The 16,119-nt window shown below is 46.8% G+C and overlaps 1 protein-coding gene across 2 annotated transcripts in view; it reads right to left on the bottom strand.

Annotated features, from left to right (window-relative positions):
- LOC136849338 (ubiquitin-protein ligase E3B) overlaps positions 1-16,119 on the bottom strand; it is a 961,194-nt gene that overhangs the window by 641,462 nt on the left and 303,613 nt on the right. The window lies entirely within an intron of this gene.

Genomic DNA, 16,119 nt, shown 5'->3' with positions numbered 1-16,119 from the left:
CCCTACCTACCTCCTGGTCCTGTTCCGTGTTCATGGGTTCCAGGTCGAGATCTAGCGCGGCGACGTCCTCCGCCACCTCCTCGTACAGCGGGTCATCCTGGATAGGCTGGGTCTCTACCCGGATTTGCTCGATGATGGGGGCGGCCACCTCAGCTGGAACAGCCGCAGCAATCTGGGCGCCGGGGTACAGGATGTTCCTTAAGTTCTCATCAAGAACATAAGGTTTCCCCGACGGAACGTTCCTACCGAACCCAGCCACCCAGGCACGGAGGGACTCGAGGGCATCCTTGCGGGAGGATTCATCGGACTGAAAAAAGGGGGGGGGGAATATCAAAGACCGAACTATTATGGTAAGATCATAAAAATCCAAAATTTCACCATAACATTATATGTGAGAGCCCCCGGAGGGGCGGAACAAAAACAATCGGCTTACCGACTCGTCCTGAACACACCCGTAGAGTGCGAAGCAAACCTCACAGCCGTCCGGGTGCCACACGATCAGGTCATCCAGGCGTACTGCACAACCAGCGTGGGTACGGCAAACCACGTGCCCGTAGGGTTGGTGCAAGATGGCAGTGCACCCGGGCTCCTCACAACGAACAGTCTGTAAGTGTGAACAGTGTATGAACCTACTAATCTAAGATAACTTAAACTACAGTAGGTATTAAGTAATTTCATACCGAACTACCGGAGCACTCCGGAGGGATGAAAAAACCACAGAATATGAACCTACCAATTCAAGATAACTTAAACTACATTAGGTATAATTTCGTACCGTACCGCTGGAATACTCTGGCGGAACAAAAATATTGAGCCAGACAAGACCCCTTATCTCAAGGAACGCCGGAAAAAATACAGAGGAACCCAAAGACAGGGTCACTGGACTCGTGGTACAAAAGAATTAAAATAATAAAAAATTTGAAATCCGGCGGCGGGATACATGAGGCCGCCGGGACAATCTAGTATGATGGATAAAGCGATGGCACAAATATATGGTTAACAACACATAAGGAATAATGCATCATAAGCCCCCGGGTTCCGGCGCAAACCCCTCCGGGATCCCGAGCCTCCGAAGCTAGAGCATAGCAGAAAGGCGAGGCAGTACATCACAGCTGATCATAATATGGTCAGGTGGAAAAGCCAAATCAACCCATCTACATGACTCAAAGTGCCAAAGCGATAGTAGGGCAGAGGCAACGGGAGGGCCGGGGATGGCGGAGCAGAGAGAAGTGAGAGAGTGAGCCCTGAGAGTGGTCAGAAACCCGCTCGATCCGGAGAGAGCGAATCAACGAGACACTAGCCATGTAATGTCAACGGAACCGACCCCAGGAGGAAGCGTGTCTCTCTAGTAGGGTAGGCCTGCCTGCCTCGGGGTGACCATCGGAGGTCCGGCGTCACGCGGCAAGGAGATGACAAACAACTTGAACCTCATACGGGGGGAAACGGGGGAAAAGGAAGGAAATAACAGTACTTGACGGAGAGGGTCAAGAGAAATAATAAGACAGGAGACTGGGGGACTATACCCCCGCTCAACTGTAACCCAAGAAGGTAGAAGGTATCCAGAGGGTACCTAAATACAGGGAGACTCATGACCCACCACAAGTACAGGGGAAGAAAAAGGAACTGCCCTAAACCAAACCACACCACGCTCTCACCCTCCTAGCAGGCATAGCCTAGGTAACCAGGAGGAGAGGAAAACGCAGGGAGAGAAATTCCAGTGTCAAAGGCCAACCGTAACCGACTAAGTAATGGAAAAGGGTTATAAAAGGCATGAAGGAGACTCTCCAAGATAAAAACCTCCTCCCCCACTAGTGCTAGAGGGGGGGGAAAATGGGGTCTCGACTTCAGCCACCCAAACCAGCGGTAGACGGATGGAACAACAACAGAAACTCCCTCGACCTGACTATCCCCCTTCCCTCCTACCCTCTCAAGCGAGACACGGGAGAGCAGGAGGTTAGGTAAAGCAGCTAAAAAAGGAGGTAGCCTAACCCACCAACTAGTGATAGGACTAGGCTAGCATCCCCGCTAAATGATATAAACATGTTAACCTAGAGACAAATAAATAACCATCCAATAATATAAAAATGTATAAGCTTGTGTTAGGCGTATAGCCTAACCGAACTAGGCGACAGAATGTAAACAGCCAACAGGCCGTACCTGACGCCACGCTCAGGTAAAACAATACAAATCGCGTCATCAAGCACATACAATAAAAATTTTTCGTACTGTTCAAGCAGGGAGACATCCTGGGGAGAAAAGCAATTGGGTGGAATCTTCGGGTACCCCAAACAATAGCAAGAATTAAAGGAGACCCACGGACACACCCTAAGGGAACGCCACCAGGATGATCCCATGACGGGGAAATTAAAGATAATTAGTGTGGACAACCAAGAGAAACCCAAACAGAACAAGCCGAATGGGTGTACCTCGAGGTCGACATGGCTGACAAGAGGGATGCCGCAGCACCCAAACAAAAACCACGTATAATTTATAAATACGGGTTTTAACAGCCAAACTAATCATAAAAACCCCACAAGAAGATGGTACTTAACTTGGAGACAGTAAAGCTGCTCAATGACATGGTGAAAGAAAGCAGAAATTGCTGGGAAAAAACACAAGCAAAAAATCTACCAACAGCAGAGATCACGTGCTAGAATGGAAAGAGATCAGATGGCGCTGGGGTCGCCGTCAGCGGGCGGGTGAGTGCGGGGGAGCTGGGTCGGCTCTCCGCTCTTCCGGGGTTTTGTCATTGGGATATCTTCAGAGTGTGGTTCTGTGGCAGTGATGCCTTCACTCACCCTTACCCATACCGACGTCTATTTTCATTATAGATGCTCGATCTGGGGGTAGTAACCCCAGCATTCCTGATAGCTTTTTTCTCTGGTATATTTAGCAATATTTATACCTAGAAATTCATGCTAGTAAGGAATTTCACCGGGTGACACAGGGACGAGCTCAGAAATACCAGAGAAAAAAGCTATCAGGAATGCTGGGGTTACTACCCCCAGTTCGATCATCTATTAATCAAAATAGATGTCGGTATACACAAAGGGTGAGTGTGTTGCCACTGCCACAGGCCTCTGCCCTGTAGAGATTCCCAATCTCAAAAACCCTGGAAAGTGAGGGGCCGTCACATACCCAACGCTCACTGCCCAGCCAACCAACACCTCAGCTGCCATATTGGTCTCATTCCAGGTTAGCACCCACCCCCCAAGCTTGGTATGTCTACTAGGGGGGGAAACGGAGAATATGGGTGGGTCACCGGGTGACACAGGTCTTCCCCAAGAAATAGATTTTTCCTTTGTCAAAATCCCTTTTCTGGGTTCGACCTGTGTCACCCGGTGAAATAGTAACAGAGAATCATACAAAGCTTAGTGAAACCCCTAAACAATTACTGAGATGGAGATAAATAAAACTATCAGTACAAACTGAGTTTAATTATTCCAGTAGCAAAAATAGGACATGATTAACAATACATGATAAGACATGGTCAATAACAAGGGGCAAATATATACAAAATACTGGAAATACCAAGACACTTAAATGCTAACAAAGATAACTGTACAACATAACATGGTCAGGAGTCAGGCTGTGAAGCATGCCTGACCTAAGAATAGATGGCAAGGTAAGTAAACGAGGCAGGTAGGCGAGAGAGAAAAGGACAGGATAATTAAGATTGCATATGTTAATCTAGGGCGGAGGGGACAATGCTTCCTGCAGCCACTGTAGAAAATTTTAGAGCCTCCAGTGATTTAAGATAGTGGCGTTTGAACACTGATGGTGATTTCCAACACGTATATTTTTTAAGCTCCTCAAAGTTCATATTATGAAAATAATTAGTGGAGGTGGCCACTGCTCGGATGTCATGAACCTTAGGTACTGAATCCGGGTTAGCTTGTTTAATAAAATACAGTATTTGTTGTCTGATGGTCTTTAAGGAAAGGGTTCCTCCTTTTTCCCTGACAAAAAGAGGGCCAGACATTATATTAGAAGTTCTATGTAAATAAGCCTTAAAAGTAGTGACTGGGCATAAGGACGGATCCTGTGGAAGGGGGATAACCTTCCAAGGGGACCATCTATCTTGTGGATCTTCATTCTTAGCTAAAAATTTTTGATCCGGGGATAGAAGAACTTCTCCTGATGGGAGGAAATCAACATGGTTCGGTTCTCTAGAGAGAGCGGACAGTTCAGAAATTCTGGCATCTGAAGCTAGGCTAACTAAGAATAACGTTTTCCTTAACAGACTCAAATATGGACACTGTTCATTATCAGTGTCCAATGCTAATTTCAGTACGTCATTTAAGAACCAGGAAACCGTGTGTGGACGGGTTGCTGGTCTCAAACGAGCGCATGCTCTAGGGATTGATGAAAAGTATGAGTCCGTTAAGTCAATATTGAAACCATGTAAAAATATCTTTTTTAAAGCTGACTTTCCTGTAGTAATAGCACTAGAAGCCAGCCCTTTTTCAAATAATGACCTAAAGAACGATATTGCCAGATTCGTGGACATCACTTTAGCTTCAGATTCTTTCAGGAATAATGCTAACTTTTTAACTGCTGAATCGTACTGTCTGAGAGCAGAGTCCCTTTTATCTGATTCTACGAACAATGTATTAACAGGATCAATATTAGCACCTCTCTGAGCAGCGAATTTCATGAAGTCCATAAAGCCAGGGCATTTAGAATTCTTGAGGAAGCTGACACAGTCCGAGTTTGTACTATTTGAGTCAACTTTGGCCTGGGTATTTGAATACACCGGAGTTTCAACTCTAGAAGAAGAGGAAACCAACTGCTCTTCGGCCTGTTGGGTGCTACCAGGGCCACTTGACCCTTGAATGACCTGAGCTTGTGCAAAACTTTCATCAACAGGTTTATTGGTGGAAACAGATAGATTTTCTGCCACATGTTCCAATCTATTGACATCGCATCTGTGGAGTGAGCAAGAGGGTCCAGATTGGGAGCAACGTAACATGGAAGTTTGTGGTTGCTCTCTGTGGCAAACAGATCTACCTGGAGACCTGGTACCTGACGTTGAATCCACTCGAATGATGTTTTGTCCAGAGACCATTCCGACTCCAGCGGAGTTGTCCTGGATAGAGAATCCGCAATGACATTCCGGACACCTGCCAGATGGGTGGCTGATAAGTGCCAACGGTGCTTTCTTGCCAGGGAGAAAATTGCTATCATCACTTGATTGATCCGGCTCAACTTGGAGCCCCCCCTGTTTATACAATGCACTACTACTGCACTGTCCAGAACCAGCCTGATATGGATCTGTCTGGATGGACAAAGTTTTTTCAGAGTTAGAAATACTGCCATTGCAAAAAGAAGTCGAGAATGTTGATATGGAACTGGCTCACACAAGGCAGTGAACATTGTCGTGATGACCACGTCTCACACTTCAAGGCTGAACTTTTCTGTGTTGAGAATATCCTCCCCACCCGCTTAGAATGCATGACGTCTGTGTGAATCACCAGTGATGGAGGAGGAAACTGGAGGGGTACTGACCTTGATAGACTCTTGACTGTCGACATGTAACATAACTGAATAAAATTCAACAGTCTTTTTCCTCAACACTAGAACCAGAATTAATGGACATCTTGTCTCTGAGTTTGATGTTGGCTCTTGTGGACTCCGCCACACTTTTCTGTTTATATCTTTCAGTTTGGCTTTCAGTGAAGCAGGTCTGTAACAGATGACTGAACTGAAGAGAACCCAGTCTCTGACTCTTTCCTGGTTTGGCTTTCAGTCTGTAACAGATGCGAACTGTGGCTTTCCTGTTTTTGAGGAACTGCCTGGTGGCTTTGGCTATTTCCCTCCTTTTGGCTGGCGGAAGAGACAGTTTGTGTGAGTCCAGATCCCATTGGATTCCTAGCCACTGAAATCGAGCCTCCGGAACTAGGCGGGATTTCTTCCTGTTTATTTGGAAGCCTAGGGATTCCAGGAAGTTGATCACTATGGCTGTTCCTCTCCGACATTCCTCGGCGTTGGATGCCCAAATTATCCAATCGTCCAGGTATGCGGCTAACATGATCCCCTGGGACCATAACTGCTGAACTACTGTTTCTGCCAGTTTGGTGAAGATTCTGGGCGCTATGTTGAGCCCGAATGGCATGACTCTGAATGAGTAGGCCTGTTTTCCTAGTCTGAACCCTAGGTAAGGAGAGAAGTTTCTCGCAACCGGGACGTGATAATATGCATCTGAAAGATCTATAGAGGTGGTGACGGCTCCACGAGGAAGTAGGGTCTGCACCTGCGAGATTGTAAGCATGCGAAATTTGTCGCATTGAATGTAAAGATTGAGACGAGACAAGTCTAAGATTACTCTTTGCTGACTGGAACCTTTCTGCGGAATGTCTCACTTTCTTTATAGCCCTCTTGTGAAGCAGGTCCTTTACAAAGTCCAGGAGAGCTTTGGATGGGGACTGATGGAATCTGACTAGTGGAGGAGGACCTTTGCTCCAACTCCATCCCAGACCTTTGGAGACTATGCTGTGGGCCCACGGACTGAAGGTCCATTGGTCCCGAAAAAGATACAACCTCCCGCCTACCTGAGAAAACTCGTTGGACAGGAGAGGGCTTACCTCCTCTACTGCCCCGGCCTCCTCTCCCTCGAGAGAGGGAACGTGACGCAGCCCTACCTCTGAAGGAGGCTCTGGGTCTGCTTCCCCTTGCGTTCCTGTTAAAGCCCCGAAATGCCCCCTGGCTTTCAAACGAGGCGTTGAAAGCCGGAGACGTCACGAAGGTTGGGGAAGCAAGGGTATGCTGAGCAGGCTGCATCAGCACAAACTGTTGTTGAGACTGGGCCTTTGAAGTTGAAGGCTGACCGACCTGGGAGACCGGTACAGCCTGCATCACGGTCTGGGTGTGAGGTCTTCTGTACCTCCTGAACCTTTTCCCCGATTTAGCTTGAGATCTGGCGGACTCGGTGGCCTTCCTTTTGAAAGGGAGACCCCAGCGGGAGCGGAGGCTTTGATTTGCCCTGGTTGCCTCCGCCAGGACATTATTCACTTCACCCTCGGGGAAGATGTTGGCGCCCCAAATAGAGCTCTTCATGAGCCTATTGGGCTCATGCCTTATGGTGGCGTCCGCGAAAATGTGTTTGCGGCAATTCACCCTTGCCACGATAAAGTCATACAGGTCCGCCTGGAATCCTGCCAACAGGGATTTGGTTAGGACCTGGAAGAAAGGTTCTTCGTTATACGTAACCGCTGTTGCCTCTGTCAGGCACAAAGAATTCATGGAGCGACTCAATCTGCACCTGGCCTCAAATTCAGCTTTTAGAAGAGCCTCCGGAATCTTGGGAAGCTGTTCACTGAATAGAGATGAAGCGCACTCGGGGTCGAGTTTGCCCACTGTGAACGTGGCTGGAGCTCCCAACCAAAATTCCGAATCTCCGGGGAAGACAAGAGAAGTAGAATCTGTCTCCTGGAGTTGAGGCAGCGGTTTACCCTCGATGCCTGCCTGACAAGTCAGCAAGACTACCTTAGACATGCAGGGAGTAGGGACAGCATCACGCAATGAGAACATGGTGAAGGTCCCTTTGAAGGGGGTCAGTTTGGTGTTCTCCGCCTCCCACTCCGTGAGAGTGCGCAGCAAGGCGGATTGGGCTTGGTCCCTAGGAAAAATAACTGTCTCCTTGGGGACTTTGTCTGATCTGATCCAAGCCTCTTCGGTAAGTCTGGCATAGCCTGGGTAGGGAGGCACCAGGTCGGGTGGGAAGAACTCCAATTCTTCCAACCTGCGTGTACCCAAGCCTTCAATTGTAAGGGTATCTTCATGCCGAGGGGCATGAAGAGCCAGACGCCAAGGGTTTCCCTTATCAAAGGGAGGAAGGCTGGAGGCATCCGGAACGGCGTACGTTTGAGCCGCCACTCCGGAGCGCACGAACCCGGAGAGCACGTTCTCCTGGTTCTGCATCCTCTCAGCTAAAGACTTCCAATGATCATCGGAAGACTTCAAGCCCGAAGCGAGCTGAGAGGAAAGATCACTTATCCTGGCTTCAACCTTCTTGACAAGCTTTTGCAAAAGGAAATCTGCAAAAGCCTCAGGGTCAAAGTTAGGTTGAGGGGGACTCGCCTTAACCGCCATGGATCTCGACCCCTTGGCAGGGGGAGCAGCCTTGCTAGTTGAAGCCACTGGACTAAGAGCCTGTGACTTCGAGGGAGCTACAGGATTAGATTTGTGAGATCTAGAGGACTTGGGTAAGCCCTTAGTTTTCAAGGTTTTCACCTTGGGGACAGTAGACCTTGATCTGTCCTCAAGGTAAGTGGATTTCTGGAAACCCTGAAATGAAGATGAAGAGGAAGAAGGAGAATTGAAAAGGGAGCTCGCTCCCCCTGCCTCACTTACCTCCCTACCTTCTACCTGGTCCGGCTCGACGTTCATAGGCTCTACATCTAGATTGATGGCCGCCACCTCTTCCGCCACCTCTTTGCATACGTTGTCGTCTTGGGGGGGCTGCGTCTCTACCCGGATCTGCTCTATCAAGGGGCCGCTACTTCCGCCGGAACTGCGGCTGAGATCCGGGCACCGGGGTAGAGGAGGTTACAGATCCCCTCTGAAAGGATGTAGGGTCTCCCCGACGGGACGTTCCTCCCGAACCCGCCGACCCAGGCCTTCAGGGTCGACAGCGAAGAGTCACGGGAAGTACGGTCAGACTGAAAGAGAAGAAAGGCTTGCTAAAACAAACACCGGACGCCATATTCATCAATATAAGCCATGAAGTCAAGTAAGACTAAAGGTTAGCGGACTTGAAGCTTACCGACTCATCCATCACCTGCTCATACAGAGCGTAGCACACCTCACAGCCGTCTGGGTGCCAGACGCTCAAGTCCCCTACGTGAACCGCACAGCCGGAGTGGGATCGGCACACTACATGGCCGTAGGGCTGCTGAAGGACCACCGTGCACCCAGGCTCCTGACAGCGTACCATCTGTGAGTGGATAGATGATACATGAGTATGCTAATTAAGGCACGCCGGAGTAGAGCCGGCGGAGACAGAAGCCTTAAACCAATATGGGTGATGGAGCATGCTTATTGACAATCCAAAAACCCGCCGGAGATAATCCGACTGAATAAAGATAATATACAATACATGAATAATGATAAGTTAAGGACCGCCGGAGTTGGTCCGGCGGTAATAGTACACCTTAACCTAGGATCATGCATCATAACAATTAACAATAATATAAATATAGTATAATAAATAAACACTGCCGGAATCCGGCAGTGTTACGGTAAAGAAAAGTTACAGAACGGTCAACTCATATGTAAACAGCAGTACTTGGCTGGTTATGATACTCCACCCTGGCTGCCTCAGAAACCCCGTTACTTCATACCAATGGTAGCGGCGGAGGAGGCGGAGAGGTGACCCCAAAACTGGATCAACTCTCAACACCTGTGGCGGAGAACAGGTAGTGAAAAGCGCCAACCGACCGAAAACCATACCCACCGGAGTGGTAACATGTATAAAAACAACGGGAGATCTGACAAACTCAGCGGAAAATGAACCTAGCGGAAGTCAAGATAGTATCCCTGGACTTGTGTTCGGTGCTCTAGCTAACACTGAGGAAAGCGAACAAACAAAACACTAGCAAAATGGTGGAAACCAAAAGGCGGAGGCCAGATAGGTGGGTAACACTTATCTGGACACCGGCCGAAACTCCCCACGGGGTGCCAGACATAAGAGACCGACGTCCCTCGCGCGGGGAGAAGTCAAGATCACACACCAAATGCTAAGAAACAGGGAGGAAGGAACAAATGGAGGGGTCGAGAGGCGGTGGCCAGGTGGGTGGGAAAAACCCCTGGACACTTATAGGAACTCCCCACGGGGTGTCGGCCGTGGAGACTGACGTCCCTCACACAGGGAGAAACTAGAGACACCCGCCAAATGTTAAAGAGTGGGTAAGGAAAGGCTAGGCTAACAACATGAAAAAGACCGTGCAACCTACGACCCCAGACCCCCCTAACGTCAAAACTTTTTGACTTTGGGAGAAGGTAACAGAGGTATGGAAGGGGGGGGAGGGGGAGAGAAATTCCACGCAAGGTCTGGCCGCCCTCCAACGCCGACAGCCTGGACGGGTAGAAGGCTAAGTAATGAGGAGACCCTCCCTATTCTAACCTACCTCTCGAAAACCAACTGGTCTGGTCAGGTAGGCCTAAACAGGGGAGGGGTGGGGGGGGTCTCCAAAGCCTAATGACACCCTCCAAAACATGACAGTATGGTCAGGTGGACCAAGAGAACGAGGAACTCCCTCAACCAACCAACACCTCCCTCCAAGCCTCAAAACGACATGGTCGGGGGAGCTAGGGAGCATGAGTATCATGAAAGGCACCTAACCTAAGTAGCCTAACCCTCCGATTGCGGAGGAGAGGGCTAGGCCAGAATACCCAACAAATAAACTACTTGACTGAAGTACTACGAAAAGTTAACCAAATGATATAAAATATAATTGTATATAAAACAAATGCACAGAAATACACAAAAAATATAAAGACTCGTGCTAAAGAGAGGGCCTAACAGCTCGCGACATGTTGGACGCGGGTGATACGTAAAATGGCTGACCCTAACGCTGAATCAAAAACATTTTTAATCCAAAAATATACATGTCATCCATCACCGTACATATCAGGAAAATCAATAGCAAAACTGTACCATCTTGGAGAATGTATCCCTTCGCCGCTAGAGGAAGGTGCCCACGAAAAAGGAATATTTATGATCATAAAGGCGAGAGGGGGAAGCCTCCCCAAATAGCCTAGTTTCGCTAAGATACGGGCACAACATCCCCCGCCGACGAAAGGACAATTCGTCCAAAAAGAACTTCCTGAAGGGGCAGAAATAATAAATAACGTAATTAAAATATATAACCGTGTAAAACACAAGCAGAATCTCACTGCTAGGCTATAAGAAAACAAAGGCCAAACATGGCCAAGGCGAGGCGAACGCGGAGGAACGCCTGAGTTATTTAACCCCGTAATTATTGAATTAAAGGTCAAATAAGAGGCCCCAATAACAAAAAACCCCAAAAGAAGATGGAACTTAACTTGGAAGCAGAGAATTCCTGAACGGATGACATGAGTAGCGTAAATATGGGTCAAAAAGCAGCACAAGAGAAAGACACAACGATCTGAACCAACGTGCTAAAATGGAATGAGACCAATATGGCGGCTGAGGTGTTGGTTGGCTGGGCAGTGAGCGTTGGGTATGTGACGGCCCCTCACTTTCCGGGGTTTTTGAGATTGGGAATCTCTACAGGGCAGAGGCCTGTGGCAGTGGCAACACACTCTCACCCTTTGTGTATACCGACATCTATTTTGATTAATAGATGACTGAACTGGGGGTAGTAACCCCAGCATTCCTGATAGCTTTTTTCTCTGGTATTTTTAGCAATACTTATACCTAGTAATAAGTGCTTAATGGTTATTTCACCGGGTGACACAGGTCGAACCCAGAAAATATGCCCTGTCTCCAAATTATTGAGAAGCATGTTCTATTAATTTTGCTATACCATTTGCATCAGTGCAAGCCTGCTTATACAAATATAAGTATAGCACTGCCCCTCATAGCCTTGGGCAAGCAAATTCTAATTACTGCTTCAAATAAGCAAACCCATTTAAAGTACAAGGAAACTATTTTCTGGGCTTTTACATCCTATATATATCACAGTTGTGCAATTTACAAACTCATTAACTGCCTGTATTTCCTCAACCTAAAACCTGCACATAAGTGCCACTCAATTATCGTGTTTTTAGACATAGCTTGCACCTACGTGATAAAGCCATAGTGTGCCGTACTATTTGTACTTATTTAACCTAAACTTTGCATGTACATGCCTAGTCCATCTATGTGTTATTAAACACTGCTTATTCTCGTGTCATTTGCTGGCCATCCTATTCATTTAATTATTTTACTCTGTTCTTATTGAACATCATCTCTGCACCACATGTTACCGCTGTGTCTGTGGGCAAGTTAAGCCTAACTGTTCTTTGTGAACAACCCTCACCTCTGCATGTGGGCCAATTTTATTGACCACCCCATGGAAGTTAAGCCACTCGTTCTTTGGAACAAAACCTCTGCTTTTAGCCGGCCGTCCTGTGCATATGTTAAACATTTCGTGTTTCTATGCACAACCTGCATATGTGCCGTCGTCCACTGCATGCCATTACGCCATTCTTATAGAACAACCTTACTGTTCTTCGTAACAGCCAATCATTTCCTCGGAACCAATTACACCTCTGCATTTTGGCATCCCTTTTACTAGCCCAGTGCAAATTAAGCCTATCATTCTTCGTGAACAACCTGCACATAAGGGCCCAGTTACCCATATTATGTACCATGTGACCTTTTGTAAGGTGCACCCAGTGCCACCCTCCCACAAGGGCACTCTCACCGTTGCATACACTCTGCACAGGGCACTCTCACTGTTGCATACACTCTGCACAGACCAGAGTCCCACTTTTTCATTCTACGCAATTGCTTGCGTGGTCATCCTAAATGTATGAGCATTGCTAGGAAATGTCAGACCCCACTCTAAGCATCAGCAACATGTCCATCGAGGAGTAAAACACCTTCACGGAAGTGGGGAAAAGTATGGGGTCAAAAGGGGAACAGCTGTCCCAGTGGGTCCAAGACCAGGTCGCTGCCACTAAGAAAGCCAGAGAAGAAGAAAGAGAGTATGAATTCCAGCTGGAAAGGCTGAGACAAGAAGAGAAAGAGACACAGGCTGAGAAGTAGCAACAGCATGAACTAGCCATAAGGGAGAAGGAGCTAGCCTTGGCTCAAGAGAAAGAAAAGCAGGATGAAAAGCAGTGACAGCTTGAACTAGCAATGGAGCGGGAGAGAAAGGAACAAGAAGAATCCTGGAGGTTATACGAGTTATCCTTGAAGGAGTAATAGGAGCCTGAGCTCGAAAGATCCAAGCAAGGCACTGGCCCAACACCAAGCTGAGACCATCCCCCCCCTGGCCTTCGCTTCCTCCATTATATCAAACATAAGCCACCTCATGCCCCACTGGAACAACGCAGAGCCAGAGGCGTGGATGGACCAGCTGGAAACCCTCTACTCGGAGTACAACCCCACTGACACCAAGAAGGCCATGATCCTGGCAAAACACATGGTCAGAAAGGGATAGGACACCTTAAATTCCTTGGAAGATGGTGGCAAGGGAAACCTTGTGGCGGTCAGGAAGGCCGTAGCAACAGTGTATGAGACTACGCCTGAGCGTTGGAGACAAAGATGGCAAAGTCTTCCCAAGGAGGTCAGTCAAACCTGGTCAGACTGGTCCTACAAAAAGAATTGAGCTTTGCAGCGATGGATCAATGCCTTGGAGTGCAAGGAGTCCGAGGATTTACTGAATTAACTCCAACTTGAGGACTTCCTCAATTACCTGCCCAGCCCCTTGGCTCTACACATTAACGAGAAACAGCCAAAACTATTCGCTGACTACTGCTGCCTGGCCAATGCTTATGAGATATACCACCCATCCTCCAGTACCTTCCACAGACGCATAATTCCTTCTGGTCCCGCTCCCTCGTCAGTCTGACCCAGAAACGGACCATCTTAATCACCGCCTGTATGTACCGTAAGGCATTTGAAGCCCAGAACAAAGCTAAAGGGGGAGCCAAGTAAAAGCCCCCTCTAATCAGAATTCCTAGCTTACCCATACTGTAACCACTCCTTGTAAAGATTATAACCAGGCTTTTTGCCACACTTGTAAGAAATACAGGCATACCACGAATTTCATGGATTGCCCTGGAGGGAAAACTGCCACTGTCATTGCTCTGGCAGCCACTCATTCACCCTCTTTAGGACCCCCGGCTGTGGGGCCTATCTTTGTTGCATCTCCTCAAGGTCATTACTTTGCTCAACAGGTCTCTGCATTTGAGGACACTGGCACTCAAATCTCCCTTATAAGGTGAAGCAAGGTACCTAATGAGGCCACCACTGAATATAACATGCATGTTACTATTGAGGGTATTGATATCTGGAGACTGACACTCTCAACCGCCTGACTGAGGGCACCAGGCCCCACAAAAGTAGGATATGTATGATTGGAGTAGCCAATAATATTCCTGAAGGCTATGACCTCCTGGGACAGAACACCCTTTCCCAGCCCCTCTCCGGGCCTTCCATGGGTCCTGCCCCCTTCGAGTCTCCGTCAGGCGCTGATGTTCATTCCAGCCCTGCCATCGAGCCACAGCCAGTGCTTACGCCTGGCCAGTGTAGTGCTCTGTCCAACGCTGCAGTTCAACCCAGTCTGGTCATTGAGCCCACACCAGAGTCGAATTCTTCTACTTGTCCTTTATTTTTGTTTATAGCTCTAACTATATTTCCCATTTTGAATTTGGGTTATCTCTTCCACTAACTCACTTTCCCTTTCATCTTCCAGTGTTTCCTCCACCAAATCTCCTTCTAAAGCCTTCTGTCTATCTGCATTCCTTCTCCAGCCCATTACCATCCCTTTTCCTTCCTGCCCATCTACATTCCCTTCCTTTGCTTCATCCTTCACAGCATATGTTTTTTATCTATTTTAGGTATCTTTTCTTTTACTGATAACAGGCTTTGAATCCTAGTATTGTAACATGTATTCTGGCTATTTCTCTTAAAGAATCCCCATGTTTAACCACCACCGTTTTACCTGCTACTCCCACTACCTAAGCAGGTCCTCTCCATTCATTTTCATTTTCTCTCTTGTGTTCTCTGACGTTTCTGTTTAAAACAATTCTTATATTATTACAAGACTTATTTTTGATAAACACTTCTCTGGCAGGACTTGAACACTCTTCTCCCAATAAATTTGGCAAAGAAGGGTTTTCTCCAAATACTAACTGGTTAGGGGAGAAACCATCGCTATCTATTAAGCAGTTCCTGGCACTCACTCACTCATCTTAATGCTATTGACCAATCCACTTCCTCATCATCTTTCATCTTCCTTAAGCTTTCTTTGATTATACCTATTGTCTTTTCACATATTCCATTGCTTCATGGGGATTCCGATGCTGTGGCAAATACAGTACAGTACTTTAATATTCCATCTTTCTGCCATCCTCCTTACTTTTTCATTTTGAACTTTGTCCCCATTGTCTGATAATATTTAAGAAGGTGCTCCAAATATTGCAAACAACCCAACAAAAAGTGTCTTTATAATAGTTCCTGGTTTCTTGTCTTTTATCCAAAATGCCTGACAATACCTCGCTGCCATATCTACCATTACCAAGAACTTTTGCTCATGCATCGCTCCCACATCCATTGCTACAACCTCATTAAATATTTTACTCCAAGAAAATCCCACTACTGGTTTAGTGGGATTTCTTTTGTATCTTTTACATACCTCACAACTTGCAATCAAGTCTGTTAGTAACTTTTTTATTTCTAACTTTTCTTTTTCTCTCAAACCACCACTCCAGTGTACTTCTTCAGTTAGCTTCCATGTTTTATCTCCACTTCCATAACCAAATTGTAGATGTAACTTCATAATTGCACCTTTAATTTCCTTTAGACTCTTTCCTTTCCATCCCTACAGTAACAATTCTTCTACCTTAGGTGACCCTGTTTATCTTCTCTGAACTTCACACCCATTTCCCTTAATGCTTCTATTTTTGCACAATTCTCTTTTAAACTTAAGAGTCATACCCATTTTACTCATGATTTTCTTATCTATTAACCACGGTACATCAATCACCCCATGCAAAATTTTTGTTTTCAAATCAAACTTTTTGTTTTTCAATATCACTGGTATTTCCATTACTCTTTCAACTTGTATGATGACTCGCTGACATTGAACGCTTTATCAGACTCTTTCTTCGCATCATTCATTCTCTTTAATTCTTCCTTATTCAAACCCACGACAATGCATGCTAGTCACAATTCCCCACAAACTGTCGACTTGCATCCTGTGTCTAAAATCGCATCAATCTCTTCCCATGACTTCATCTATTTTACAAACTTCTCCTATATGAGCTTTTTCATCTTCTTGTCCAGTTTCTAGTTTCTTCTTATTCTGAAAATTATGAGGACAATCCCAGTGCCATTCCAATTTGCATACTGGAAACAATGTTACTTTTCCTTCTCTATTTATAGGATTTCTTCCACCTCTACCTCAACTCCATTTTCCCTGA

Source organism: Macrobrachium rosenbergii, chromosome 20 (genome assembly GCF_040412425.1).
Source record: "Macrobrachium rosenbergii isolate ZJJX-2024 chromosome 20, ASM4041242v1, whole genome shotgun sequence".
NCBI lineage: Eukaryota > Metazoa > Arthropoda > Malacostraca > Decapoda > Palaemonidae > Macrobrachium > Macrobrachium rosenbergii.
The sequence above is the reverse complement of the archived record's forward strand: the minus strand, read 5'-3'. Positions and strand labels throughout refer to the sequence as shown.